The sequence below is a fragment of the Desmodus rotundus genome, chromosome 9 (assembly GCF_022682495.2).
Source record: "Desmodus rotundus isolate HL8 chromosome 9, HLdesRot8A.1, whole genome shotgun sequence".
In the NCBI taxonomy this organism is placed as follows: domain Eukaryota; kingdom Metazoa; phylum Chordata; class Mammalia; order Chiroptera; family Phyllostomidae; genus Desmodus; species Desmodus rotundus.
The window spans coordinates 6,571,121-6,585,666 of record NC_071395.1 but is presented as its reverse complement, the minus strand read 5'-3'; the positions used below and the strand labels follow the sequence as shown (position 1 = coordinate 6,585,666).

General features: G+C 45.0%; 1 long non-coding RNA gene across 1 annotated transcript; it reads right to left on the bottom strand.

Moving 5' to 3' along the window:
• Nucleotides 1–10,373: 10,373 nt before the first annotated feature.
• LOC123480606 (uncharacterized) lies at nucleotides 10,374–14,326 on the bottom strand. Its single transcript, XR_006656687.2, has 3 exons — nucleotides 14,191–14,326; nucleotides 12,825–12,884; nucleotides 10,374–10,490 (listed from the first exon to the last, which is right to left on the bottom strand). It is a non-coding gene; the product is annotated as an uncharacterized lncRNA (long non-coding RNA).
• Nucleotides 14,327–14,546: the final 220 nt, after the last annotated feature.

Here is a 14,546-nt window from a genome sequence, read left to right as displayed (position 1 = left end):
ATTAGAGAGTTGGGCCCAAATATAATGTAACATCAAATAGAATAGAACTAATCTCACCAATACAGGGGTGGGCAAACGTAGGTTTACAGTTGTAATACAAATAAATAATACAATAATTAAATAGTAATGCAGGAATAAACTCTGTAGGCTTACGTTTGCCCACCTCTATATATGCATGGTCTCTCCTCAGTATATCATGAAGTTATTTCATGGTGATGATGAGTCACCAATAACGTCAACACTATTGCCCCATCCTCCGTGTTGCTATCACCACTGTCACAAAGAGCTCAGTCTCAGTTGAGCTTATCACCAGGACAAGAACCATGGGGGTTGGGGGTAGGTCTGTGTTGTCAGGTCAACGGTAGCCTTCCTACTGGAGCAGGCTCTCAGCACACCAAGATCCCAGCACTGCTGGAAGAGGCTCAGACCACTGACTGGGTCAGCAAATGAGGCTCAACCCACAGGGTTAAGGGCTGCAGGACCCCTGGCAGACTCACCAACAGAGAAGGTGCCAAGAAACCTCCCCTTCCTGAAGTTGAATGAGATCATCAGGACCCAATATTTGTGGGGAGATATACTGGTGGTTCTTTAAGCCTTAACATGAGCAAACACCCCAAAGAAAAATAAACCTAAAATGTCTTGGGGAGGGGGGGGAACATGTGGCAAATCGGCAGGAAAAAGGAATGTCCCTCATCCAATTTAGTGGCTTCATCCTCTAAAACTGGGGTGTCAAACTCATTTTCTCCGGGGGGCCACATCAGCCTCGTGGTTGCCTTCAAAGGGCCAAAATAATTTTAGGACTGTATAAATGTAACTACTCCTTAACTGTTAAGGAGTTGAAGTTATATTTGGCCCTTTGAAGGCAACCAACCGCAAGGCTGATGTGACCCCTGGGGAAAATGAGTTTGACACCCTGCTCTAAAGCATACGTCTCTCCTTTTAAACATGTCCTTGTTCTATGGATTAAAATACTTTCTTGGAAACATGGACTGGTACACTTCCTAACAGGAACACCGTCATTTCTCTGGATTGCCCTGTCCTCAATCTTTTTTTGTGAAAGTTATAGTAAGCTACTCTTTATTACTAAATTGGATTGGCCTGATGAGATTGGCTGCTGCAAAGGAATTCTCTCTGCTGATAGCAGGGGCCCTGCTGCAGAATCAAGACCGAAGGAAGAGCTAGATGAAAACCTCATCTTAATTTCCTTGGAGGCAAACTGCAGTTTTCTCTCTGGCTGCATCTAAAAGTTGCAGGGGTGGGGAGGAGATGGCACAAACATATCCAGAGGATCATAGAGTTTTTAGCTAAATCATGAAACTGAGGCCCAGAGAGGTGGCGTGAGTTACCTGGGATAACACAGCAAGTTATTAGCAGAGCTCTGAGTGTAACTTGGAATCTTACCACCTGATTTATTGTGATAGGGGGCAGAGCAGAGTGTGGTATCTGAAGCCAGGGTCCTGTCCTCAATGCTCTTTCTGTGGCAGAACAGCTGTGTGACCTTGGGGAGGTCTCTTAAAGTCTGTATTCTGTTTCCACACCTGTAAAACAGGGGTGATTGATCTCCCCATGAGGTTTCTGTGAGGTTTAAATGAGTGACTATGTGACTAGTGCTTAGAATACCATTTGTTGGAACTTAGAAAGCAATGATTGTTAGCCTCATGTTAGCTTAGGATCCTTTCCAAACTTTTCAAACTGAATGCAGAAGGAGGAAAAGCCAGGGATCTGGGAAATGAGCTCTGCACAGGGTCCTGGCTGCCCCAGACCCCTTTGTGCCTGTGACCCTCTAAGGCAGGCTATGGCACCTATCCCTGTGCCTAGCTCTTTGCCAACCAGAGCTAGATACTTCTGTTTTTAACTTTTTCAAAACTATGATCCTAGAATGCATCACTGGTCATGCCAGACTGTACAAAATCATCTTTTGCCCAGTGTGGTGAGGAATCGTCCATGAGGTGATGTGGCTCCTGTCCCTCAGCTCACCAAGCACGTCTACCTCAGCGGTGACCAAGCTTGCGGTCTGCTGTGTGCCCTGATCCGACCTGGACTAGGAAAGGAAACGGGGAGCTACTGCAGGAGAGAATGTGAGCAGGTGAGGGTGAGGAATGCTCCCTCCCTGAGGCCTCCTCATCACAGCACTGGAGCCTGGAGAAGGCACACTCGTGAACAAACAAGGTCTTAGAAGGAGACGGCGAATTCCTGCAGTGACCTCAGGAAGTAAGTGTCTGGGTGTAGCTCAAATTGTATGTTAGGGAGTTGGGGCAGTATCGGTATAAATCTGAGAAATGCTAAAGAGTAAGTGAAAGAAATAGGAGAAGAGGAGGCAAAATGAACAAAATGCCAGATATGTCCACGTGCCAATGAGGAAGACGTGAGAAGGTGAGGTGTGAGGAGAAGTCTGTCACAGCGGCCAATGAGCCGTGAGGGCCAAGTGTTTGGCACGAAAATCTCAAAATCTGCTCCCTGCAGCAGGGTTTGGCAGTGAGTCAGCAAATCTAACAACAGAATTTCTTTTTCAGGAGCCGTAGACAGTCCATTTACGCACACACACACACACGCCCACACACTCTCATGTAGATCTGTCCTTTATCAGCAAGGAGAAAAAGCATTTCTTATATTTCCAAAACCCTATATATCTTCAAATATTATCAGGGTCCATTTACCAAAAAATCAAAAGATTTATTTAAGCATCATTTTGAATAATCTACCCAGATTATGCCACATGTCTTATGGCAATTTCTCCTATCCCTTCCCTTTGTAAAAAAATAAAACAAAAACACAGGAACTAACCAAAATGTTAATAGTGGCTGTATCTGACTTGTGAGATTATGAGGTAATTTTTCTTTTCCTTTTCTTTGTTGTTTATTTGTATTTTCTAATTTGTCTTCAATAAGCATGTATTTTTTTTTTAGTATTTAAAAGACATGTTAAAAATAACAGAATGAGCAAAAGCAAAACATTTCCAATGAGCAGGCTTGCCATTTTTGGATGCCCTCTAAATGACACCTCTCTGAACCAGCAAGAATCAGCTGCAATGTCCTCTGGAAAGGGCAGGACCACCAGGGCAGGGCAAAGGGGATTCAGGGCCTGGGAAGAATCACACAGATGATGCCAGAGTCTTGCAGGAACACTGCATCCTGCCTAGTGACTGTAACAGACACACTTTAATCCCCTGAGGAGGCTCAGGGGGATGTCAGTACCCCCCAGGCATGTAAGCAGCAGAAGCCCCCCGGCCATTGCTGGTCCCAGGCAGGCCCTGTGTAACTCGACTGGAATTGTCTGCTCTGCAAGGGTACTTGCAGTCTTCACACTGCACGTGGGTTTGAGTGCTAGTTGATTGGGCAGGGAGAGAGGAGAAGTCTGTGCGATTAAAGTGCTATTTGAAGATGTCACTTTCCAGACAAAGGCCATTTGGTTCGAGGTATCAGGCAGACTACAAAACAACCCTGTACTCCAAAATCCCTTCTGCTCCATTAAGGAGAAAATATCCTTCAAGGCCCACTGGAGAGGATCATTTGCATTTCAAGTAGCATCTTCCTCAGCTCCACCTGGGGCCCTTGATATTGAGGGAACCACCCCATCCTTCCTTCCTTTAAAAAGTACGGTTGTTACCGAACAAACCTTACCAGGGCTGGCCCTGACTACTGGCATTCAATTCAGAACCATCAGTTCCTGCACATCCTGAGTATCTCACACAGACCTGGGCTGGGCTCACACCTGCTTCAGTTGTCATGTGTTCTTTAGTGTGCCAGAGGTGACAGCATCCTCATCTTGTGCAGTACTTTCAACAGATATGTCCCCAACCCAAGGCCACTGGGGGCAAGTGGAAGAAGCAGGGATTCAGGCAGGAGAAGGGCTGGCCCTAGGAAAGAAACGGAGGTTGGGCTGCAAGACCACAGTCCAATGGACAGTGATTAAAATGAAAAAGGCACATTTGGACTCACCTTGGGTGTCACATCTCAGGGGTCAGGTGTCATGAACAGATAGAGGATATTGGGTAGATTACCTATGGCAAATCCCCAACCTGCATCTCAGTTCCTGTAGCTGGATCTCTGTCTTAATCCAGTTATTCAAGTTCCTCTAAACCTTTAGTTCTCTTCACGGGGTCTGTAGTTGCACTCCTGAGTCGCAGCCCTGGAGTGGAGGCCTACCTCCCACCAGCAGCCCCCTTAAACTACAGCACAGCTTTGTCCTGCACCTCATCTTTTCTCACAGACTCCGCATTACGGCCCCATTACATATGGCAACAGGGTGAGGAAGACACCTGTGCTTGAGTACCCCAAATCAGGTGAGTGACCTCGGCCAGTTACTCTTATAAACTCCAGTTTTCTTGTGCACAAAATGAGAACAAGAGCTTCTTCATCGTAGGGCTGTTATAGATCTTCTTAACACTGGCCACATGGCTGGAACTCAACCTTACCACAGTGGTTCTCAACACAGATTATTTTGCTTCCAGAGGACATATGACAATGTCTAGAGACTTTGTTGGTTGCATTAGTTGGGGGGAGGAGGGGGCAAAAGGGATGTATTGGGGGTGTATTATTGACATCTAGTTAGTAGAAGCCAGGGATGCTAAGCATCCTACAATGCCCAGCACAGTCCCTCCCACAACAAAAAATTATCTAAATGGTCCCAAACCAAGGCCAGTGAGTGCCATGGTTGAGAAACTCTTCCTGCCAGTACCAGCATCTTCTTTCAACCCCTGCTGTCAATGTGCACTAGCTGGTGGCTGGGGCTGGTCTCTAAGACCTGACCCCTCCTGGAACCAGCCCATCCCACTATTTCCAGAGCTCTTGAGCCCCTACTCTGTGGGATTCTTTGCCAAATGGCCACCAGGCTTCGCTGGCCTGATCAGAGTCCATGACAGCAGGATGGGGAGAACGAGAAGGCCTTCCCTCTGACCAGCAACAGGCAAGAAACTGCATCCAGCAGGGCCGTGGGAGAGAGCCACGTGAAAACAAGCGCGGCAGCCAGTCGAGCATTCCGCCCAAACTGGCTCCACACCAGGCCCAGACCGTGAGTCACCACCACATGCTGCCGCCTCTTGCCGTGACCTTTCTTTATCCCTTCAATAGCTGTAAATCTTCAGGAGCAAAACAGCAGAGAACAGACTGGGAAGACCCTGGCAGAATATTGGTCCTGGCAAATGCCCAAATCAAAATTCAGAGTTAAGTACTCAGGCCCTGAGTGAATGCCAATCACGGTGAACCAAGGCTCCCAAGTACCATCCCTATGAACCAGAGAAGTGAACAAATGGAAGGCTCTCTCTTGACATAATTTAAATCGTGTGGCAGCTTTGGAGCATCCTCTTCTGGAGAAGAAACAGATGTGTTTAGCAATACCCAGATGGCTGGGGACAAACTGAAGGACCTATGTAATGTTTGCCCATAATTCATGCTTGCTCCAAACCACATTGCACCCCTAAAAAGTCTTCCTTGTGTCCCTGGTTCCTCTAATCTCAAATGGAATTAATACTGCCATCCATGCAGTATTGTAAGGAACAATTAATATAGGTTATTAAATAGTGCTCTGGCTCAAAATAAAGCAAAACTGGCCCTGGCTGGCATGGCTCAGTGGATTGAGTGACAGCCTGTGAACCTAAGGGTCACCAGTTCAATTCCCAGTCTGGGCACATGCCTGGTTGCAGGCCAGGTCCCCCATTGGGGGTGTGTAAGAGGCAACCTTCTCTTATACATCAGTGTTAAAAAAAGAAAAAAAGAAAGAAAGCAAAACTGGCATTTTCATTTCTGCCTTTTGGAAGCAAACCATTAGGCTGGAAAAAGCTGGTGGACAGGGCAGCTGACTGCCGCACGGGAACTGACTCTGCCCAGTCTTGAAGTGCTGTCTTCTAACCGCCTGCAGCAGAAGGACCTAGGAAGCCAGGAAAGAAACAGACTCCGGGGACACCTCGACAACCTACTGAACTGGACTTTCTGGGGATGAGGCGCTGGAAGGTGCCCTTTGGACAAGTCCCCCTCTTGAATTTTACACCCACTTAAGTTTCAGAATCTTGTACCAGTGAATAACCCCGGGGGCAGCACAGCCACCATCACTGTTTCCAGCAGTAAGAAGAAAGACTGGGAGAACCAAGATGGCGGCGTAGGTAGACACACTGCGCCTCCTCGCACAACCAGAACTGACAGAAAATCAAACGGCAAGGAAGTCCGACACCAAGTAGATAAAAAAGAAACATAACATCCAGACCGGTAGGAGGGGCGGAGATGGGCACCGGGGCGGAGAGGACTCGCGTGGCCATGGCTGGACGGAGACTAGCGGAGTGTGGGACGAAAGGGGCAGGCAGTCTGACCACTAGCAGATCCTGCGTCCCTACATTCACGCACAGCTAAACCAAGAGGGCCGGATTCTGAGTGGCGGAGAATGGGGCAGGCAGAGTGGCGGGTAGCACCCCGTGGCCCCACACACATGCACAGATAAACCGGGAAGAACAGCGGGGAGCGAAGCAGACCGCACAACCCAGGGCTCCAGCTTGAGGAAATAAAGCCTCAAACCTCTGATTGAAAACGCCCGTGGGGGTTGGGGCGGCAGCAGGAGAGACTCCCAGCCTCACAGGAGAGGTCGTTGGAGAGACCCACAGGGGCCCAGAGTGTGCACAAGCCCACCCACTTGGGAACCAGCACCAGAGGGGCCCAGTTTGATTGTGGGTAGCGGAGGGAGTGATTGAAATCCGGTGGAGAGTGGAGCGGGCACCATTGCTCCCTCTCGGCCCCTCCCCCACATACAGCGCCAAGACAAAAGAAAAAAAAAAAAAAAGGCCCAAATGACAGAACACTTCAAAGCTCCAGAAAAAATACAACTAAGTGAGGAAGAGAGATAGCCAACCTATCAGATGCACAGTTCAAAACACTGGTTATTAAGACGCTCACAGAATTGGTTGAATTTGTTCAAAAACTAGATGACAAAATGAAGCCTATGCTAAGAGAAACAAAGGAAAATGTACAGGGAACCAATAGTGATGCGAAGGAAACTGGGACTCAAATCAATAGTGTGGACCAGAAGGAAGAAAGAAACACCCAGCCAGAAAAGAATGAAGAAATAAGAATTCGGAAAAATGAGGAAAGACTTAGGAACCTCCAGGACATCTTGAAACGTTCCAACATCTGAATTATAGGGGTGCCAGAAGGAGAAGAGGAATAACAAAAAATTGAAAACTTATTTGAACAAATAATGAAGGAGAACTTCCCCAGTCTGGCAAAGGAAATAGACTTCCAGGAAGTCCAGGAAGCTCAGAGAGTCCCAAAGAAGCTGGACCCAAGGAGGAACACACCAAGGCACATCATAATTACATTAGCCAAGATTACACAGAAGGAGAGAATCTTAGAAGCAGCAAGAGAAAAGGACACAGTTACCTACAAAGGGGTTCCCATAAGACTGTCAGCTGATTTCTCCAAAGAGACCTTACAGGCAAGAAGGGGCTGGCAAGAAGTATTCCAAGTCATGAAAGGCAAGGACCTACATCCAAGATTACTGTATCCAGCAAAGCTATCATTTAGAATAGAAGGGCAGATAAAGTGCTTCTCAGATAAGGTCAAGTTCAAGGAGTTAAACATCACCAAGCCCTTATTATATGAAATGTTAAAGGGACTTATCTAAGAAAAAGAAGATAAAAAATAGGAACAGTAAAAATGACAGCAAACTCACAGTTATTAACAACCACACCTAAAACCAAAACAAAAGAAAACTAAGCAAACAACTAGAACAGAAACAGAACCACAGAAATGGAGATCACATGGAGGGTTATCAATAGGGGATTGGAAGGGGGAGAGAGGGGGGAAAGGTACAGAGAATAAATAGCATAAATGATAGGTGGAAAATAGACAGGGGGAGGGTAAGAATAGTGTAGGAAATGTAGAAGCCAAAGAACTTATAGTATGACCCATGGACATGAACTATAGGGGGGGAATGTGGGAGGGAGGGCGTGGGCAGGATGGAGTTGAGTGAAGGGGCGGAAATGGGACAACTGTAATAGCATAATCAATAAATATATCAAAAAAAAGAAATAGTTACTTAGAAGTAAAAGCCCTGTATCCTTGTTCTTCCCCATTTATAAATCAGAACTGGAATTCTGAGCTGAGCTCATGGCCAGTACTTGATAAAAAATAAACATCTAAAATTGCAAAAAAAAAAAAAAAAAAAAGAAAGAAAGAAAAAAGAAAGACTGGGTCCTTCACTTCTGCTGATGTCACCCCATGTTATGCAAGTGGAATTCCTGGACGAGACAGGACACATCCAGGATGACTCATCTGAACTAAACTGTCCACCCCCACACTTATGTTTTTTATACTGACAGCAACAAATTGCCATTTGCCCTTCTTAGTTTTGTAATTTGTCAACATTCTTAAAGTTTAAAAAAAATTGAGTGTTTCCCTTTTGCTCTTGGAGTCCTATTGCCCTGAGCAAAGTCCCATCTCTGTAGTTTGTTACCAGGGAAATAATCATAAACAGATCTGACCCCAATCAATCAACTCCTCCCCACCCCCACACACAATTGTTTGAGTATTTTGTATGTGTTCCAAACATTCATATCCACTGTCTTTATGATATTCTTGTGAGGAATCAACTCCATTTTACAAATGAGGGAACGAAAGCACCAGCAAGGTACACAAATAACAGAATTGGGACTTGGCTGCTCTCTGACTCCAAACCCAATGCTCTTAACACCTCAAACTGGATAAACCCAATGCTCTAAGCTACTCTGCCTCCTACCATGTCTAGAGAATTACAATTCTAAGTAGTTGCAATTGAGAATATTTGTCCAGAGATTAAAGTCCTCTAACCACATCATTAGCAAGCACGTGCATGTAGACCAAAGACAGTGGAGTTATTTGATGAGTACTGGACCATTCTGTTCTAAGCCAATAGCAACAGCTACCATTTGTAAAGCAGTTGCCACTGCAAAGAAGCATTCTAAGTGCTTTAAGTTCTTAGTCATTGAATCCTTCCAGCCAACCTTTGAGACTGGCACTACCACTGTTCTCTCTTCACAGAGGAGAGAACCGCAACACAGAAATGTTTAGCATAGTGTCTAAAGTCACACAACTAGTCAATGACAAGGGTGGGAACTATACCCAGATAATAAGGCTCCAGAACCAATACCTTAACTAACCCACATTACTGGGTGTTCCAGAAGTAATACAATGAGAGCCACAACAATGCAGACAATGCATCTTCTCAAAACCTATTCAACACCCCAGAGAATTCATGTTGTTTTGAACAATGGTTTCTTAAATGCTATTTAGACAACAGACACCCGTAACACTTTGGGAAACATGGAAGATGAAAGCTCTAAAATGGTGTGGGATTCTGTCACAAATAAGGTCCCAGGAAGATTCCAGGTCTGCAATGTGCTTTCACATAAGGGCAGGAAGGAGCTTTGTTATGATTATTACAATCTAATTTAAAGCTGAGACAGACTGGAGGCAAAAAAAAAAAAGAAAGAAAGAAAAGAAACTTTCTACTAAAGCTGTCAGCCTGGCTGTGGCCTCCAACCGTTTTAGTCACTAAAACCTCGTATTTAATGGTCACTTTTATAACAAACACTAAGAAAGAAATACAAAGCTCTAAATCAGAGTTTACGTTAAAGAATGGGAAGAGATGTGTTGGACTGCTAAGCAGGCCTCAGAGACGTGGTGCCACCGTGCTGCCATTTGGAGTGGCGATGCTGAAGGTGAGCGCAAGCAAGAACACCAGCATCAAGCTGTAACCCAGCAACCTTACTCCTGTTTGGAGGGACTCCCCACTGACTGTGCAGAGTCCTAGGCACTCCCAGCACCCCCAGTGACAGCACCTTTCAGTAACAGCCTGGACCTAGAGCTTTTCCATTGGCTATGAGGAATGGTCATCTTTCCCAGTTAATACATGGTCAGTACATAGTTTATACGGTGCTATTGCCACAGGAAGTAAATACTGAGTGGCCCAAGTGAAAGTCTTCCATAAACCTCATCAACAACATACCAGAGCATTTATCTGCTAGCCCCAAGAATGTGGTTTGTCTCTGACTATGTATGACTTATTTTAAATTCTTCAGCTCAGAAGAACATTCCAGGGATGCTACTATGGTCTGTCACTAACTACAGCACCTAAAGACCAAATGCTAAGACCATATTTGGCCAGAAGATGTCTAATATTTATGAGGTAGTGTGGTCAAACTACAATCTGGTAAATATAACCCCAGCAAATGAGCAAATGCCTCCTTATCCTTAAATTCAAGCCCCAAAGTCCTCCCTCCCTGACTCTTCCAGGTCTGGTGAGCCAGTCTGGCCCTCTTCTGGGTTCCCATGACATTCTGTTCATACCTCAAGTATGGCACTGAACGTGCTGTTTTCCGACTGTCCTTGCTGCACTCACCTCCTTTACTGTCTCTGCACTGCAGTTCCTGGAGGTCAGGGGCCAGTGCCTCATCACCTTAATGTTCTCCGCACTTAGCAGAATTGGCAAGTAGCCACTCAATTAACATTCACTGACGAAAAGAATGTGACCTAAAATGAGAGGGAAAAACCCATCACTTCAACTTAAAATGATTGTATTAATTAATTAACCCCATGGTACCAAGTCAACATTTCTGTGACTCAATTTTCTGACTTGGCTTAGCTCTCATTCTCTTTCTCTTCAACGGTAGTCCTGACATCAGAGTCTGGACCAGGCCCCTTAAACATGATGTAACAATATATATGCATATAGGCTCACAATAAACTGACACACCATTTCCTGGATTTCTCAGAACAAGAAAATAACCAGTATATGGCTGCCTCCGCTTTCCATTAGCAAACTGGGTATAATGAAGCTGCAACTTCATTATACCAATATCCTCTCCCTTACTCCACCCAGAGGATGGACAAACCTGGGTGGCCCTTCCCACGTTGTCCACAGAAAACCAAGAATAGGATGGATCATTCACTCCTGTCATAATCCCCTGACTCTGAGCCACTACCTTCAGCCCCATCCAACACAAGGGAATTGCGGCTCTACTCCCAGGTTACAGATGCCATTAAGTCCTTTGTCCTGGGACCAAGGAAGCTTGGCTAGAGGCAGGACAAGAGGAGCACAGCTCTGACCTTTGCCCAAACATGCCTTGAGTGTCTTCCTGAGGTAGAGCCACCTTCCAGAGTTCTTTCCTCTTCTACCACCCTTAATCACCCTTTATTTCCCAGGTGACAGAGAGGATTTATTAACATGTGAGAATTCCCTAACCCACCCACAAGCAAAGAATTGTCTTTGTCAGCCTACTTCATAAATCTTTCATGACACAGAATCAGAGAACGCATAACCGGAAAGACGTGTGAGGAAACAGGGAGACTCTCACCGGCGAAGCTTGGTCAGTGTACTTGATAAAGAGCTGAGAGGAAGGGTGCAAAAGGGGGCATATATGTAGTTGCCAATAGATATGCTTGGAGGTTATGAGAGAAAGAGAACTGAAAAGGAAAAGCAGCAAGATTTTATGATATGTTGCTGACAGATAAGGACAAATTGTCCTATAATGTTCTTTCAGAGAGTCAAGTAAAGATTGAAATCACTTTGAAATTATTTTTGGTCTAGGCTGAGCTTATTATTACAGAATTCATGCCAAGATTGGGCCAATTGGGCTCTCAGCTTGCTTTGCAGTTACACATACTCCTATCTAATGCAGTAACACCTTTCCAGTTTGGGAAACTTGTCTACAGTGCGAATCACTTTACTACCCCCCTCCTAATATAAGCTGTGAGGGACTAACTTAGATCCACAGAGGATGATTAGACCTGTTTACTAGAAGATATAAAACTTTTATGTTACATATCTACTTTTGGCCAGGCACTGTGAAAACTGCTTTAAATTAAATGTGCCTGTTACTTTATTTAGTAATCAATTTTCTTAGCCTGTTTTGTTCAGAAGGGCTAAAAACCAGCTTAGAGGAGTATTTAAAACACAACAATGTAAGTGAAAAGTAAGAGCAAACTTAAAAAACAACGGCAAGTGTGTAAATGGACCATGTAAGGAGGCCAACACTGCATGTCATTGTGATGTGTACAATTCAATACTGATGGACCACACATCTGACTTTAGGCTTTCTAGCAATTAGTTCAAAGAAGAAAAACCCATCAACTACAAAAGCCACCAAGTCCATAAGATTAAAGCACAATTAAGAGAAGAGAAACTGTTCTTGGTATTAAGACCAAATAAGAACGTCTTCAATGAGGAGAAACCCTGCATGATAGACAAAACAACTTCCTCTACAACATCCTTAAATAGAATCTCAAATATGTTTCAAACACATTTCTTATATTGACATTGATTATGAGTTGACAACTTTATAACTGATTAAAGCAGGTCTGTGCAGAGTTATTTCATAACCATGTAAAGTATTATTCTCCAGCCTTGTAGATAAGGACATTAAGACTCAAAGGGGTTAACTCATTTGTCCACAGACACAACCAATGAATGAGGTGCATACGCAGGCTAGGGGTTTTGCACAGGGCCATCTGATCTGAGGCCCACGCTCTTTGTACTATGTCTTCTCCTCCAGCAATGCCAAACCACATAACAAAAGGATTCCTCTTTATCAAAAGTTATTCTCCTCCAAAGTCATCATGATACACATATATATTTCCTTCTCAAAAACATGGAAAAGAGAGTCTCTCAGGAGGCAGTTTTACTGTAAGCCTCTGCTGTACGAGAAAGGCCCTCCTCAACTTTGGAACAGTCTCTATTCCAGTATCAGTGATTATTGCAATATTTTAGTGTAACTGAAATAGGTGGCACCTGTCAACAATGTCCCAGCCTGCAGAAGAGGCTAACCCCTGCAGGTGGTAACCAAGATATTGTGATGTTGCAGGTACCTTCCCAGATGTCCTCCCAGGAGCAGCAGGTGAAGGCATCTCTGGGAACGTTTCCTCCTCCTATAGGATGGGATGACAGAAGAGATGCTCATGAGAGGAAGAAGAGGAGGAGGATGGGATAGGGGCTTGGTCACGTTTAAGGGATCTCGGCGGCAGGTTCTTGCTGTCCAAGCAGCTGAGAACCCACAGGCCCGAAAGGCCAGAGGAGCAAGATAAAAGAGCCGTGTTCAGTGCTGGGACAAATTGAGGACAGCATGCCTCAAATCCGAAAAACACAGGAGCTCTTCAGAATCATATTCCCAGACCTGCTCCTGAAACTGACTGAGAACCCCAGGACCACTGACCTCTGTGATTCTAATGGTCAAAAAGTTGAAAACCTGTAACTTAGGACTTGAAGTGAAGATCAGTTCTTTAAAATCACAATATTTATTATGGGCTTTGTATGTGCCAGACTTTAGGCAAGTCATAGGAAAGAGGGATGAGCAAGAGACAGGACCTGGTCCTCAGAGCTTATAGCTCAACAGAAGAAACAGACATTGGATAAATAAACATACACTGAATAATCTACACCTTTCTCTCCCCAAATCTGCTGGCCCACAGCTGGATATAATGAATTTCTTAGGATCCAGAAACTTGAATCTAAACAGTATGAGGAGCTGCATTTCAAAAAGTCATAACCTAAAAGGAGGAAAGCACCCTCTTGTGGTCCTCTGGGTGGTGGCACCTAAAAGAACCCCGGGTTCTAGCAGGTAGGAATGTGTGCTGATGAACAGGCTCCATGAGGTAGGCAGCCCTAAAGCAGCCAGGAGTGTGAGCGGGGCCCTGTTTCCTTCAGTCATAAATCTCTCTTTGCGGTGTTGAATCAGCCACTTCGTGAGAAGAGATTTTCCCTGCATCAACTGCTAAGTGGTTTTACTCCTGGACACCTGGGCTCTTTGGTGTGGAGTCAAGCGACACATGCTACAGTCAAAGCATCGACCCAGTCCATTACCACTCTCCCCACAAGTCTAACACTCAGCAGGGCCGGGAACAGAGAGGGTATTCAATAGCATGCAGTGAATAAATAAATGAACTGTACTATCCCATCCAGTTGGACATAGCCTGCTCTGTGGGATCTTGGGAACACTGGACAAATAATCACAGTGGTTGGAAACCTGAATGTTCTGAAAATAAATGACTTCTTAAAATGTAAAATGCAGTCTATGTCCCTCCTAAGACTCTCTATGAAAAGGATAATATTCAGAAGGGATACACTTTGTGCTTGGAACTCAGCCTGGTACGGCTTGATCTACAGTAGAGTAACATGTAAATTTATGGTAATAAATTATATTATTTAAATGAAATTATAAAAATACGAGTTGCTCACTCATATTCAACTTTCATAAATGCTGACACTTTCCGAAGAATACGAAGGTCTGGTTTGTATCCGGCCCTCAATACCAGCATGAACCACGAGGGCCCAGGGATGGCTGGTTTCAAGTATGCAGATTGGAAGCCTCGTCCAACACCAGCTTGGTGTACTTAGCATTTCCAGCACGTCTCCTCCACTCAAGAAGCTCGGTGCAGGGTCCTGGGTGACGAGATAGCGCTGACAAAATCACTCAGCACCGTTTCTCAGAGGTCACTAGGGAAGACGGCCTGAACAAGCAGGAGGAGAAGGGAGCACATTAGAGGGTATGATGGAACAATCAAAAGGACAAGGGAGAGAAGCACAGGATGAAA